The following is a 15,727-nucleotide window of genomic DNA, read 5'->3' as shown; positions in this document are numbered from 1 at the left end:
AGTCCCTGGCTGTGCCGCCCTCTGGGGCTGGCCCTGCAAATGTCTCTCCCTACCTAAAAGAGCTAGTTTCATCTTCCAGCTCATTTATCCAAAACGTTAGGGAGTTGCAAGAAACATTCAGTGAGTTGGATGTCTAGAGAAATATGATTCCATATGTTCAGACCTATGTGGGGCAGGGGGGAGTTGTTCCCACTGAAGGTCTGCCCCACATCTCTCAGAAACCACATGGTCCAGATGGCACATACCAATCTCTTAGCTGAACAGAAACGTTACATTTCTGAACTGGAAACTATTTGGCACTAATTCAATAGGCTTTCCTCTTATTTATATCTGTGTTGTGATTTTGAAAAGCACAGAGAGTATCCCTTGAGATTGTAGTTTGGCTACAAAGTTAATTTGTCTATAAAAATAGCTATATTGGATGCAAAACCTGTCTTGGGTCAAAGGTTCAGTTTCCCAGCCCTTGCTGTTCCTTCATACATGTTGGAACAATTTTCACCTATTCTTTATTTTCCCCTTTGAAATCTCCTGCCAGAAATCCAAGCCAAGGTCCATGCCAGCTTTGTAAAGAAGGGTGAAGGAATTTTTCTAGTAGTTACTTCCTTCACTTTTTGTTTAATCTACATATTAATTAGTTCATTTTATTTTGTATTTATTCTTAACATTTATATATCACCTTATCAGCTAAAAAGCCATCAAGGTGGTGTACGAGAATTTAAAACAGTAAAGCCCCGTAAGGGTAAAAACAAGAACATTAAAAACAATAAAAAATTTAAAAAAAATTAAAGCTACAAAACATTCATTGTGAAGACTGAAACTTTAAATACATATTTTGGAGGCAGCTTCTTACCCAATGACCAGGTTTGCACATTGTAAATAAACCATGGTTTGTTAACTGTGGGTTGGTAATGAAACAGGAGCGAGCAATCGTTCTGGCTCCTGCCTGCCCACTCCTGTTGGGTTAAACACCCCAAGGGCATTCTGTCCCTGGGTCGTTTATTGTGACATCTGAACCCAGAATTGGAGGTTGTTGGCGGCGGACTTGTAATCCAAAAACAAACCACGTCTGGTTCCCCCCCCCCCCCGCTCCCATCTCCAATTCTGTGTTCAGATGTCACAATAAATGACCTAGGGACAGAATCCCAGACATCATGTCAGATGTCATGAGAAACAACTCAGTGGGAATGGTCAGGTAGTTGGGCGCCAGGACACTCATTCGCTCCCACTCATTTGTTTAAACTGTGGGTAGCCGTGACATATGAACTGGGCCAATGTGTGTTCTCATGACATCACTCTACATCAAAAGACTGCTTCTCGTGATTGCTCTTTAGGGAGGCTTCCTTAAGAAGCTGTCAGGTCTGAACTGCTGAGACAATGGTTATCCAAGCCACATCTGAAAACTTTCTGACTGAGGCAAACCAAGTAGTTGCTTGGGCAGTATGTTTTGCCTTTAAGGGGTACCAGTGAAGCAGCACATAAGTCCACGATCCCATGCATTATCGCAGGAGATTATGTAGATCACCTCTGGAACTGTGCGAGACAATAAAATGTCCTTGGCCGGCCCTAATGGTTAGAGGACCTCAAGGAAAGTTGGGGCCTGAGCCCTCAGGCATCTGGAACTTGGGATTTGAGGGATGAATTTCCATCCAGTCAGTGCACCACAACTGAACGCTGGCTAAAGGAGGGTAAAATACAGCTGGACTCCTTCTTAGGTCCTATTCAGCTTTATATTCAGAAAGAGTCCCCCCACCACCACCACCTTTGTAAGATCTTGCATTTCTCACTTGGCTAGCCACATGAGTGGAGTCCTTTTGCTCTTGCATGGGTTTACAATGTCTTCTTGGAAGTTAATTCATCTATCGTCTGTCTTCATCTTTTCTTGGGTGGCTTCCATGACCATGATGACATATTGTGTATGGTTTATGGGGCACAGAGATCATGATAAAAGAGTTAACATTAGTAAGAGGCTGGCAGTCCTTTCCTGTCACAAGTGCACGCTTGGTTGCAGTGATCTTTCTGCGTACTAGAGAACACTTCTGGCACGGTTCCACTCTGAGCCAGAAGTGGGTTGTTGGTAATTAAGGGGAGGGGGGCAATCGTCATCAGGCCTGTGGGCTGGGGCTGGGCTGCTTTGGCACCACTGGTGCTGTTGCCCCGTTGGCAAGCACGGACATAATGCAAAAGATGCATCACTGCGTCGGCGGCGAATGCAAGGAGGTGGCGCAGTAACATTTCTTTGGGACAGCAAGGTCAGGACACTGCCATCATTGGGGCGAGGGACAGAAAGACTCACAAAGGCATATCTACACTACAGGCATAAATGGGTTTAATAGTCATTCACTCTCCCCAGGGGATGCTGGGGACTTTAGTTCTGAGGAGGAGACTAGGAATGGCTGACATCATTAGCAGGACCTTACTGAACTACAGTTCCCAGGATGCCTTGTGGGAAGCCAGAGCAGTTAAAGTGGCATCAAACCGATATCAGTTTGTAGTGTAGAAATGAGTGGTTGAGGGGAACTTTTGCTTGCCAACGTTTTCTTGTTTGTCTGTTTATTAGCTGCCTTCCTTGCACCAGGCTCTCCTGCCAAAGGGTTCAGGGTGGTTCCCAGGTGGTCTCCCAGCCCCAGCCTTGCACTGCTCAGACTCTCTGGGCCTTCCAACCCAGGCTGCATGTCTTCGGTCCAGGGGGCCCAACTTCAGTGATAGGAAAAGCTGAATTCAGTTTCTGCATTGTGCAAAAATTATGCAAGTTAAGACCATTTGCCCCATTTCTCTTTACTTGCAGAACAAATTCTGTTTCTATGTATCCTGGAGAGTAGTGGAGGCCCATCCCTCAACGACTGGAGATCTGATTCAGCCACCCTCTGGTTTTTGAGATTCCACCAGGCCTCGTCCTTCACACACTCTCAAGTTGACCTTGGCAGACATTAGAGCTAGAAACTTATTTAAAAAACTAAAAACAGATTCATTTGAATTCACATTCTGCTGCCAAGGCTATGGCCTGTGGCTTTTCTACACTTCTGTGAAATCGATGTGGACCCTCACAGCCCTGCTTTTATCACAGGATAGATTCAGGGTAGATTCAGAGGAAAGACCTTTTTCTGTCATGTTTGTTGATGGTTTCATGTTCTGAGCACTGATGATCAGGTTAAGACAAACTGCTAAAGCTTAGGGTGGCCATTGGGGGAAAATGGTGTTGTCTGAATCCACTCACATTCGATTTTTCATTCCCTGCTTGACTGTGGTGAGCTGAAAGCAAACATTTGCTGCTCCAGTGTGCAAAGGCTTCACATTACCTGTGTCAACAATTTCATGTTCATAATGGTGCACCGAGAGAGGAATCCATTGCCTGTCTAGTGTGTGGTTGCCGCACATGTAACAGCATCATATAATTAACAGTCAAGATCATTTACATTGTCGCTTAGCTAATTTTCATAATGTTTTCTTTATTATCAGAGGAAGAAATTAACCCAAGAATTTATTTACATACCAGTCTCAAACAGTAACAGCTTGCTAATTGCCTGTTAGGTGATTAATAAGCTTACAGCAGATGCTAATGAATCGAGGGCTCACTGTTTCAAAGGTGCTCCATGCGGCAGGATTCTGTTTTGGCAGCTTAATTAGTGCAATAATTATGTACTTGTTGCTCTTTCTTTCAAGCAAATACTGTCAAATGCTTAAAGATTAAAGTGAATTATATCACCAAGAACTAGCAGTTCTTAAGGACCATGCTACGGCAAACATCTCTATTCCAAATATAGATAGGGTCTGAAGGCACTTGGGGTTTCAAGGGAAGGTTGCCATCAGCACAAGCATCAATAACTGGGTTCGCACAACATGACAACCCACACTCAAGGTAGGGATGTCAGAGAATTCCGCCATGGATCTCAGTGAGGCCGAATGCCAGTGCATTCGGTCCCCCGAACTCCGTGGCGGAACGGCCTGCCCCCCCTGCCCCCCCCGCAGATCCCCCCCGGGACGAGACTCACCTGGGGCGGATCTTCCAGGTGGCGGCGGCTCCGGTGGCAGCTTCGGCGGCGGCCGGTCTTTTGACTGGCTGCCACTGCTGCCATTTCCAGGCTTGTGTAAAAAAAAAAAAAAAAAGACGTGATAGGCTACGTAAATCTTTACATAGCCTATCATGGTTGGGTGGGTTTTAAAAAAAACAACCTGTGTACGCAAATGGTGGCGGCTATGGCCGCCGCCGTATGCGTTCCTTCTTTTTACCATCTTAATCTACGTAAATATTTACGTAGACTATGATGGCGAAAATCAAGGAGAACGCAAATAGCGTAGCGGGCGCTATTTGCGTCCCCTTTTGATTCGCCATTTTAGCCTATGTAAAGATTTACGTAGGCTAAAACGGTGAATGAAAAAGGGACGCAAATAGCGCCCGCTACGCTATTTGCATTCCCCTTGATTTTCGCCGTCATAGTCTACGTAAATAGTTACGTAGATTAAGACGGCCAAAAAGAAGGAACGCAAATGGCGGCAGCCGTAGCCGCCGCCATTTGCGTACGCGGTTGGTTGGTTTTTTTGTTTTTGTTTTTTTTACCCAGAGCCCTCTGCAGCTGGAAATCCAGCTGCGGACAGCTCTGGCCTGGCCGGGCCGGGCCTGGCCAGCTGCTCCGTGGAGCTGCCGCAGAGCACAGCCGGCCGTTCGAGTATTCCGGGGGGAGGAACGGAGCGCCTCCCCCCCGGCCAGGATTCCGGGGGGAGGGACGGAATGCCTCCCCCCCCACCATCAACATAATCCACGAAAGGTAAGTCACTTTCGTACATCCCTAACTCAAGGTTGAGTATGGGTTGAGTGTGGGTTGTTGTTGAACTGTGTGTTGTTGTGATGTGTGAACCCAGCCACGCTAACAAACCATGGTTTGTTAACCACGAACAACCCACAGTTCACAACCCAACAAAAAACCATGAGTTCTCTTTGAGGGATTGTTAGCTGAGAGTTGTTGGCTAACATTGAAACCCTCGATTCAGTGACAACCCACACTCAACCTATACCCAACCTTGAGTGTGGGTTGTTGTGTTGTGTGAACTCAGCCTTCCTGTTGCGTCTTTATGATTGCAAAGTCTCTACCTCTAGTTCCTTGAAAATCAGAAACCAGGCGAATGCAAACAGGATGAGTTCAGTTTTTTAAAGGAGATGTGTGGTTTTTTTTAATGCAAGTTGGTTTGCTTTTATGGACCTTCTGCTTTTGGAATGATGATGGCCATTCTGACCACCAGTCTTTAAGGATTGGTCCCTGCTTGGTCAGCAAAGGCAGGACTTAAGTGTTGCCCCAGCCAGAGGCTCCACCTTACATGAACAGCCCCTTGCAGGGTTTGGGGAGATGAGGCGGTTGATGGCAGGAGGGACCCGCTTGGAGCCGAACTAGGGTTTGCAAATGTTCCGTCTTCAGGGAACCCTTCAGGGAGCCTGTGCACTGTAGAAGAGTCTGGGGACTGTTCTAGGGGGAGCCCACTCAGCTGCCCATGCCTAGGCCTCTCAGGCTCTCACCATCATCCAATATTGCATGAGAATCCACACTAGGATGCACCCAACATTCTCCTGCTGAGACGGCAAGATTGGCTGTGAGTGGCAAGCTGGCTTTCTGGGGCATTTGTCCACCATTATTGAGCAAGATATTGAGGAATGACCAATGAACATCTGAGGAACTCCAGGGTTTCCCAGAACGCTCTTTGAAAACCATAGTCTCAGATCAAAGAACTGGCCTGACCTGGACATCCTTTCACAAAGGGCCAAGAATTCATTGGGTGTCAGGCCAGCCAGAGAGTCAATGGAACTACTGAGGCTCCGTTTTTCTCAGGCTCCCTCCTCTCTTCTGCTCTCTTTTATGCTGCAAAGCCAGGGGTCACTAAACCTCCAGCAGCATCATTACGTCCCATGGTTTTCACTTACAGTTTGTTGTCAGTACCATCAGCAGATGGCGCGGTATTCATGTATTTATTATTATATTTGTAATATACCCAATAACAGTCATTCTCTGGGCAGATTACTAAACAAAAAGAATACAGTAAACTATAAAACCATAATGACTCTTGTTTGATAGCAGAGGTGTGATGGAAAAAAGTGAAAGTTGACTAATGGAATGTCTTAACTCCTGGAATATGGGGTCACCCAATGAAACTGGTTGGCAATTGGCTCAGGGTGGACTAAACAAGCAAGGCCTTTTTCAGTCAACATAAAATTAACTTCTGGAGTTACTTGTCACCATTACAAGAGGTGATGATGATGGTTACTAGCCTTCGCTGCCTTTTAAAGAGGAATTAGACAAAACCAGGAAGGTTCGTTTGTTCTTTCTTTCTTTCTTTCTTTCTTTCTTTCTTTCTTTCTTTCTATACTTCTTCTATGTTGTTGTTGTTCAGTCGTGTCCAACTCTTCGTGACCCCATGGACCATAGCACGCCAGGTCTTCCTGTCCTGCGCTCTCTCCTGGAGCGTGCTCAAGTTCATATTCATTGCATCGGTGATGCTATCTAGCCATCTCATCCTCTGCCGTCCCCTTCTCCTTTTGCCTTCAGTCTTTCCCAGCATCAGGGTCTTTTCCAGAGAGTTTTCTCTTCGCATTAGGTGGCCAAAATAGTTGAGCTTCAGCTTCAGGATCTGTCCTTCCAATGAGCACTCAGGGTTGATTTCCTTTAGTATGGACTGATTTGACCTCCTTGCAGTCCAGGGGACTCGTAAGAGTCTTCTCCAGCACCAGAGTTCGAAAGCATCAATTCTTCGGCGCTCAGCCTTCCCTATAGTCCAGCTCTCACAGCCATACATTACTACTGGGAAAACCATAGCTTTGATTAGACGGACCTTTGTCGGCAAGGTGATGTCTCTGCTTCTTACTATGCTGTCTAGGTTGGCCATAGCTTTCCTCCCAAGGAGCAAGCGTCTTTTAATGTCATGGCTACAGTCACCGTCTGCGGTGATCTTGGAGCCCAAGAAAGTAAAATCTGTATATGCCAGGAAGTAATGGGGCCAGATGCCATGATCTTTGTTTTTTTAATGTTGAGTTTCAAACCAGCTTTTGCACTCTCCTCTTTCACCCTCAACAAGAGGCTCTTTAGATCCTCTTCGCTTTCTGCCATTAGGGTGGTATCGTCTGCATATCGGAGGTTGTTGATAATTCTCCCAGCAATCTTAATTCCGACCTGTGATTCATCCAACCCGGCGTTTCTCATGATGTACTCTGCATATAAGTTAAATAAGCAGGGTGACAATATGCAGCCTTGTCGTACTCCTTTCCCAATTTTGAACCAATCGGTTGTTCCATGTCTGGTTCTTACTGTTGCTTCTTGACCCTCGTACAGGTTTCTCAGGAGACAGGTAAGGTGGTCCGGTACTCCCATCACTTTAAGAATTTGCCACAATTTGTTGTGATCCACACAATCAAAGGCTTTAGCGTAGTCAATGAAGCAGAAATAGACGTTTTTCTGGAATTCTCTTGCTTTCTCCATGATCCAGAGAATGTTGGCAATTTGATCTCTAGTTCCTCTGACTCTTCGAAACCCAGCTTGTACTTCCGGTAGTTCTCGGTTCGCATACTGCTGAAGCCTAGCTTGTAGGATTTTGAGCATCACCTTGCTGGCATGTGAAATGAGCGCAATTGTACGGTAGTTTGAACACTCTTTGGCATTGCCCTTCTTTGGAATTGGAATGTAAACTGACCTTTTCCAGTCTTGCGGCCATTGTTGAGTGTTCCAAATTTGCTGGCATATTGAATGCAGCACTTTAACAGCATCATCTTTTAGGATTTTAAATAGCTCAGCTGGAATACTGTCATCTCCACTAGTTTTGTTGTTACTAATGCTTCCTAAGGCCCACTTGACTTCACTTTCTAGGATGTCCGGCTCAAGTTCAGTGACCGCACTATCATGGCTATCAGGGACATTCAGATCTTTCCTGTATAGTTCTTCTGTGTCTTCTTTCCACCTCTTCTTAATCTCATCTGCTTCTGTTAGGTCCCTGCCTTCTTTGTCCTTTATCATGCCCGTCTTTACACAAAACGTTCCCTTGAGATCTCTGATTTTCTTGAAGAGATCTCTAGTCTTTCCCATTCTGTTGTTTTCCTCGATTTCTTTGCATTGTTCATTTAAGAAGGCCTTCTTGTCTCTCCTTGCTATTGTCTGGAACTCTGCATTCAGTTGGATATATCTTCCCCTTTCTCCCTTGCTTTTCGCTTCCCTTCTTTCCTCAGCTACTTGTAAAGCCTCATCAGATCAGACAGCCACTTGGCTTTTTTGCATTTCTTTTTCTTTGGGATGGATTGAGTTGCTGCCTCCTGAACAATGTTACGGACCTCCGTCCATAGTTCCTCAGGCACTCTGTCTATCAGGTCTAATCCCGTAAATCTATTCCTCACCTCCACTGTATATTCATAAGGGATATGATTTAGGTCATACCTGAATGGTTTAGTGGTTTTCCCTACATTCTTCAATTTAAGCCGAAATTTTGCAAGAAGAAGCTCATGATCTGAGCCACAGTCAGCTCCAGGTCTTGTTTTTACTGACTGTATGGAGCTGCTCCATCTTTGGCTGCAAAGGACATAATAAATCTGATTTCGATATTGACCATCTGGTGATGTCCATGTGTAGAGTTGCCTCTTGTGCTGTTGGAAAAGAGTGTTTGCTATGATCAGCGTGTTCTCTTGGCAAAACTCTATTAGCCTTTGTCCTGCTTCATTTTGTACACCAAAGCCATGCTTGCCTGTTATCCCGGTGATTTCTTGACTTCCTACTTTAGCATTCCAATCCCCTATGATGAAGAGGACATCTTTTTTTGGTGTTAGTTCTAGAAAGTGTTGTAGGTCTTCATAGAACAGATCAGCCTCAGCTTCTTCGGCCTCAGTGGTTGGGGCATAGACTTGAATTACTGTGATGTTGAATGGTTTGCCTTGGATTCGTACTGAGATCATTCTATTGTTTTTGAGATTGTACCCCAGTACTGCTTTTCCCACCCTTTTGTTGACTATGAGTGCTACTCCATGTCTTCTAAGGGATTCTTGCCCACAATAGTAGATATGATGGTCACCTGAATTAAATTCGCCCATGCCTGTCCATTTTAGTTCGCTGATTCCCAAGATGTCGATGTTCAATCTTGCCATCTCATGTTTGACCACCTCCAACTTACCTTGATTCATTGATCTGACATTCCAGGTTCCTAAACAAAATTGTTCTTTACAGCATCGGATTTTCTTTTCACCACCAGACACATCCACAGCTGAGTGTCCTTTCGGCTTTGGCCCGGCTGCTTCACTCTTTCTGGCGCTACTTGGAACTTCCCTCTGCTCTTCCCCAGTAGTATATTGGACACCTTCTGACCTGAGGGGCTCATCTTCCGGCGTCATCTCTTTTAGCCTTGTGATACGTTCCATGGGGTTTTCTTGGCAAGAATACTGGAGTGGGTTGCCATTTCCTTCTCCAGCAGACCCCATTTTGTCAGAACTCTCCGCCATGACCTGTCCGTCTTGGGTGGCCCTGCACAGCATAGCTTATGGCTTCACTGAGTTATGCAAGCCCCTTCGCCACAAGGAAATGGCAACCCACTCCAGTATTCTTGCCAAGAAAACCCCATGGAACGTAACACTTCTTCTATACTACTTACTATAATAAAATATAAGTGGTTTAAATTATAATGTGTATGTAACACAATGTTTTTAAAAGTCTAGAAAGAATGAATAATTAAAAACATTACAGCAAAACAATAGTGAATCAGAGCAGTGTCATAGCCTATTACAGGCCAGGGAAAGCCTGTGTAAACTGCTACGTTTTCAAAAGGCATTTGAAACTTGCCACAATTTCTGCCTGTGAAATCACACATTGGAGAGTGATGCAGAAAGTGGGTGCCACTACTGAGAAGGCCTTGCTTTTGTGATATTTCCAGGCAACATTCTATTGGTTGCAGGACAACTAATCATGGCTCTTCTGTTAGGTATATCAAAAGCCATGATAACTAAATGGAGCATTCATGTTCAGAGGCAATGTATTTTTGAATACAAACAACAGAGGATGACCCACATTTTTATGCACTGCTTGTGAGTGAGCTGCCCTCGATTGGAAGGAGGATACTGGTCTAGATAGATCTTTGGTTGGGTCTAAAAAGGGCTCATCTTCTGTTCCCATGCATGTGGTTTCCGGCTCTCTTCTCCTCTGAATTTGTGTCAGGCCACTGTGCCAGAGACCTCCATTTAGTGCCTCTTGGCCTTTGCTCTGCCAGACTTCCTGCCTAGACAATGCAGCTGGGATGAGGTCACGCTTGCTGGGCAGGCACTCCTGCTTGCAAAAATTTCCCCTTTCAGTAGCTGTTGCTGTTGCCTTGCTTAATCCCAGTATTATCTGATTGTCACAGTGTGTCTTCCTATATCAGGCGTCATGCCAGTGAGTTACTTAACCTATAATTGCAGTATAATGCAGCCCATCTGAAACGGTACATTTCCAGAGGGGATCTTATAAACACATGATCAGCTCCCTCGTTCTTTGTGACTGAGCCCTGATGACGGACTTGGCATCCTTTCAGACCCTTTGAGCTATGGTAGTTTTATCACTGGCCAACATGTTGAGAGGAGGTTTAAAGGAAGGGGGGTCATTAGGAGTCTGTGGTATTTTAAAAACAAATTCCACAGACTGGAATTTATTAGGAATGTAGGAGTCACTGCTGATACGGTTCCAAAAAGTTCAGGTCAACCAAAGAAATCTCCGACTTTGGATGAAAGGATTAAGTGTTATTGTGGGAAGTGCGGTCTGTGAGTCCCATGGCACAAGAACAGGACCTCTTCTCCTTGAACACTGGGAATAAATAATAAAGCATTTGAGCATCAATCTTACTGCCAGCAAGGACTCTTTTTTAATAACTCCACTTTCACAAATGTTATGTTGATAGCATATTTTTTATTATCCTGGCCGTGTCAGTTCCCTGCTGTGGTGGAGAGAGGAGAGGCATTCAATCTCCATTTCAACTCATTAATTTTAAAAAGTTGGCCGGTGTTTGCAAAGTGTGAGGCGTATAAAAATTAATGTTGACAAATCTTTGAGGAATAGAATGAAACAATAGAAATCAATTAAAGGAAATAGCCTGCAGTTAGACTTAAGCGTCAAAATTATGCAGTGTTGTTTTTTAAACTAAAGCCAGCCAAAGTGAAATTTTGAAAAGGGGTTGGGCATATGGAAAGCTGAGCAAATCACAAGGAGCAACCTCATGTGTGACTTCCGTGCAGAGTCCACGGGCAACTGGCATGTGTGAAGTCAGCAGTTCTCCTTTCATTGCCAGGCCCTTGAAAGAATGGAAATGCTGTTCCAGCCTGGCCTCCTCCCAGCCTGGCCACCTCCCCCGGTGGGCATTGCTGGCAAGCCTGGTGTGGCTTTTTTTTCTCTTCCGGGCCTGGCATCGAGAACAGCGTCAGGCCATGACATCGGCCTCTCCTTGCCCCTTGTTTCTGTTGCTACTCACCCCGCCTCCCCATAAGCTTGCTGGCAGGCCCGCCAGTCATGCCAGTAGTGGCCCCCGAAACTCGGTGCTGGGTCTGAACAGCTGCCCCCTGGCCCAATGGGTTTGCCAGTCAGTCGGACTATGTGTCACACAGGAGGACTACGTCCATCCAACTTCCAGTTTAGTTGAAGAAAGAATCCAGTGGCCTTAAACAGCTTCGATGAGGCTCCTTAATGCAATGGCTTTGTAGAAAGAATAAGGGCCCCAGTCCAGAGAGCCTCAGGTGAAGCAGCCTCCAGCTCCTGCTGCCTGTGGAGAGGTCCTGCCCTCTTCCCACAGTGAACTGATGACTGGGAGTCCGGGGGCTTTTATCCTGTGATTGAGACTGACCCTTCACGGAAGTTTGCGGGCTCTTTACATGACGCCATGATCATTCAAGGCGTCTTCTGCACTAAATGCCCTTTGTTCCGTTTTTAAAGAGATCACAGATAACGAGCCATCAAATTACCCCGTTGTGTTCCGCTCAAGTTCCCTCCGTGAAAAGAGGAAAGGCAGCAAGAAGAGGAGTGAGATAAACAGGGGTGTTGCTAGGTTCTTAAAAGATCTGGGGCACAGGCCCATAACACAAATTTGCACATAACACACACACCAGTCTAAGCGCACGTCTAATATATATAGGTGTGTGTGTGTGTGTGTGTGGTGTGTGCATGTGGTGTGCTTGCGTGTGTGTATGGTCTTTCAAGGGTAGCCGTACCCCATTCAACACCAGGTCGACATCCCTCAACTTCCTCTTGTCTCCACAAAAAGTACCTCGGTCTTGTCAGGGTTCACCTGCAGCTTATTCCTCCCCATCCAGCCACTCACTGTCTACAGACATTTGGACAGGGATTCTACGGCCAACTTGGTGAAGCGGCCATGGGTCCGAAACCTCCTCTCCCAGTGCTACCCTCTCGTACCTGCCGGAGAGGAAGGACCGGAACCACCATAATACGGTGTCTCCAATGCCCAACCCCTCTAGGCGGTCCAGGAGGATACCGTGGTCAACAGTATCAAAAGCCGCTGAGAAGTTGAGGAGAACAAGGAAGGAGCATTCGCCCCTTTCCAAAGCCCTCCTCATTAGGGATGGCAGAGAAATCCGCCACAGACCCCAATGAGGCTGGATTCTAAAGAATCCGGCATCCAGAGTCCATGGCGGAATGGCAGTACTCATCTCCGCCTGGCTTCGGAACCATCCAGAGCCAGATTGTCCTCGCGGCAGTTCAGTGGAGCCACCGGCCGGTTCCAGAGCACCAGCGATACGGCCGGCATTGCCATGCTGTATCGCTGGCTGAGGCTGATCCAGACGCAAATGGCGTCCGCTACACAATTTGCAGCTGTAAATCCCTTAGTGTAAGCTAAATGCAGCCATTTCATGGCCCCATCAGAGGAGATCACATCAGCCAAATTTCAGAACAGGGGTTTTTGTGCAAGGGTAACCTTGACGTTTTGTCCCCCAGCCAAGAAACCTCCAAAGTTTCCTTACGATATACATGCATTCTAATTTAGAATGACTAGAATTTATTTACATTTGACCAATGTTGGCAGCAGGGGAACATGGGTGGGAGGGTGCTATTGCACTCATATCCTGCTTGTGGGTTTCCGATGGGCATCTGGTTGGCCACTGTGTGAACAGAATGCTGGACTAGATGGACCTTGGTCTGATGCAGCATGGGTCTTCTTATGTTCTTAAATATGGAGTGCCTTTGTGCATATGCAGAATGCTTTTCTTTCACCACTGAGCACTTACATTCTCCCCCTACCAATTTTGTTCCCCTCCATGCAACCATCCCTCCTCATCCTACCATCCTCTAGCAACTCTTCATATAAAGAGTTGTCTTGTTTTGTGCAACTCTCCTCTACCTCCTCGTTATGCACAAGCTTTCATTGTATCTTCATTTGTGCCAAGATTTCACCAGGATTCAGCCAATGAGTCTGTTTTCAAAACTAGGGCTAAGCTATGGAGAAACTCTGAGCTTGTACTAAGTGCCTTTCCCTCACCACTGAAGCTAGAGTTCATGCAAAATAAAAAAACCCACAAATGACAAAACATGCATAGGACTGAGCTGAAAGGGTAGTCAGTTCATTAGACAGAATTGGGCAGGTGCTGTATTAAGCCTGCAGAACCATGCTCACAACTCAGGACTCATTTCTGAGTAAACATGCAGAACATCAAGGTGCAAATCTCCCTGCAAAAGTAACTTGTGCTGGAAACCTATGCACAATTTCCTGAGGGTAAGCCTCATTAAACATAATGGGGCTTCTGAGTAGGCATACATACATCTAGACCAGTATTGTCCACGCTGACTGGCAGCAGCGGCTCTCCAGGGTTTCAGGCAGGATTCTTTCCTAGCCCTACCTGGAGATGCCGGGGATTGAACCGGGAACCTCCTGCATGCCAAGCGTGTGCTCCGCCACTGAGCTGCAGCCCTTCCTATTGCTGGATAATGGCAACTGACAAACAAAACAGCCCCACATTGGTTTCTCTGCAACCATGTGAACCCCCTTTTCTCAAAGGCTTGAGTGAGGAGAAGGAGAAAAACCAACCCGCTTGTCTGTTTGCATAAAGTCAAATACAGTTCAGAACCTCTCTTGCCTGCCAAAGAGTATTCTTTTTAAGAATTCCCCAAGTTATGCTCTGGGTGGAATAAAGAGGCGAATGATAGAACAGGATAGGGGAGGAAAGAAGAAAAGAAGAATGGTGATTGGAAATGTGCGCTGGGGTGGGGGGTAGAGAGAATTCCCTAAGCCAAGTGGCTCCTTTCAGAGAGGTAGTACTTCAGAGGAATTTCGGAGGCTGTGGAGGGTTTGTAAGGACTGCCCGTACTTAAATGAACTTTATGAGATGTGGCTGAGGGCTTTTTCAAGCTTTTTTAAAACTGTAGAACCTATTTAAAAGCCTTAGCAGTTCCTCGATCGTGACGCCACATAGTCCTAACTCTCCTTTTGAAATAATTTGAGTCCTACAGCTATTTTGGAGTAATTAAATTGCGGGGGGGGAGAAAGAAGTTTGTGGAGGCTGATTGGATCCTTTGCTGTACTGAAGCTACTAAACTTCTGCAGAAGTCAAAGGTTCCACTCTGGGGCAGTAAAATCAGGTGCTGTGTGAAATGCCAGTATTTCACATGGAGCTCTTTCTTCCCTTCCTCCTCCCTCTTCAAAATTTCATTGCAGGCAAGCTCACAACAGTGGGCATGTAAGAGCAGAAAAGAAAAGGGGGGGGAGGTTTTTTGCACCTCAAAAAAACCCTACACCAGAGATTAGGGATAGTGACCTCCTAGTGGTCACCTTGAACACCTTCTGATTAGGATCTCGAATCCCCTGGGTGACTTGACAGTTTTTACTTTTTGTTTTAGACTTTGAGAAAAGGAAACTTTACGCATGGCTAGCGCAAAAGCCACTGGACCTAACTGTCTGACATTTGGTAGGTTCAGTCAGCTCCATACAGCCTGCTAGGTCCCCAAATTCCATGAATTTATGTGGAAGCACAAAAAAATTATAGCTCTTTACTTTGACAGATTTTCCTGGAAAAAGCAGATTTTACCTGTGGCTAGCACAAAAGCCACTAGACCTAACTGCCTGAACTTTGGCAGGCTCAGTCAACCCTATAGGGGCTTCCAGGCCCCCAAGTTCCATGCACATACATGGAAGCACAAAAAAATGTAGTTCTTTGCTTTGACACATTTTCTTGAAAATAGCAAATTTTACCTGTGACTAGCACAAAAGTCACTGGACATAACTGCCTGAAATTTGGCAGATTCCATCAGCTCCATGGAGGCTGCCAGGTGTCCAAATTCCATATACTTTCGTGGAAGAACAAAGAAATTATAGCTCTTTGCTTTGACACATTTTCTTGAAAAAAACATATTTCATCTGTGGCTAGCACAAAAGCTACTAGGCCTAACTGTCTGAAATTTGGCAGGCACAGTAAGCTCTATGGGGGCTGCCAGGTTCCAAAATTCCATGCATGTATATGGAAGCACAAAAATTATAGCTCTTTTTCTTTGAGATTTTCTTGAACCTAGCAAATTTTACCTGTGACTAGCGCAAAAGTCACTGGACCTAACTGTCTGAAATTTGGCATATTCAATCAGATCCATGGGAGCTACAAAGCCTCAAAATCCCATTTATTTATCATACAAACCAAAAAAGTTAGGTCCGTTTTCGTTTTCCAATGTGAGTCAATGGGAAAATGTAAAAAAAAAAAAAAAAAGGCAATTAGGACAGCTCAGATGATCTGGGGCCCGTGCCCAGGTGTCCCTTTTCT

The sequence above is a fragment of the Heloderma suspectum genome, chromosome 11, assembly GCF_057233095.1.
Source record: "Heloderma suspectum isolate Gila_16-S chromosome 11, 16-S_ref, whole genome shotgun sequence".
In the NCBI taxonomy this organism is placed as follows: Eukaryota; Metazoa; Chordata; class Lepidosauria; order Squamata; family Helodermatidae; genus Heloderma; species Heloderma suspectum.
This window is presented reverse-complemented; position numbering follows the sequence as displayed.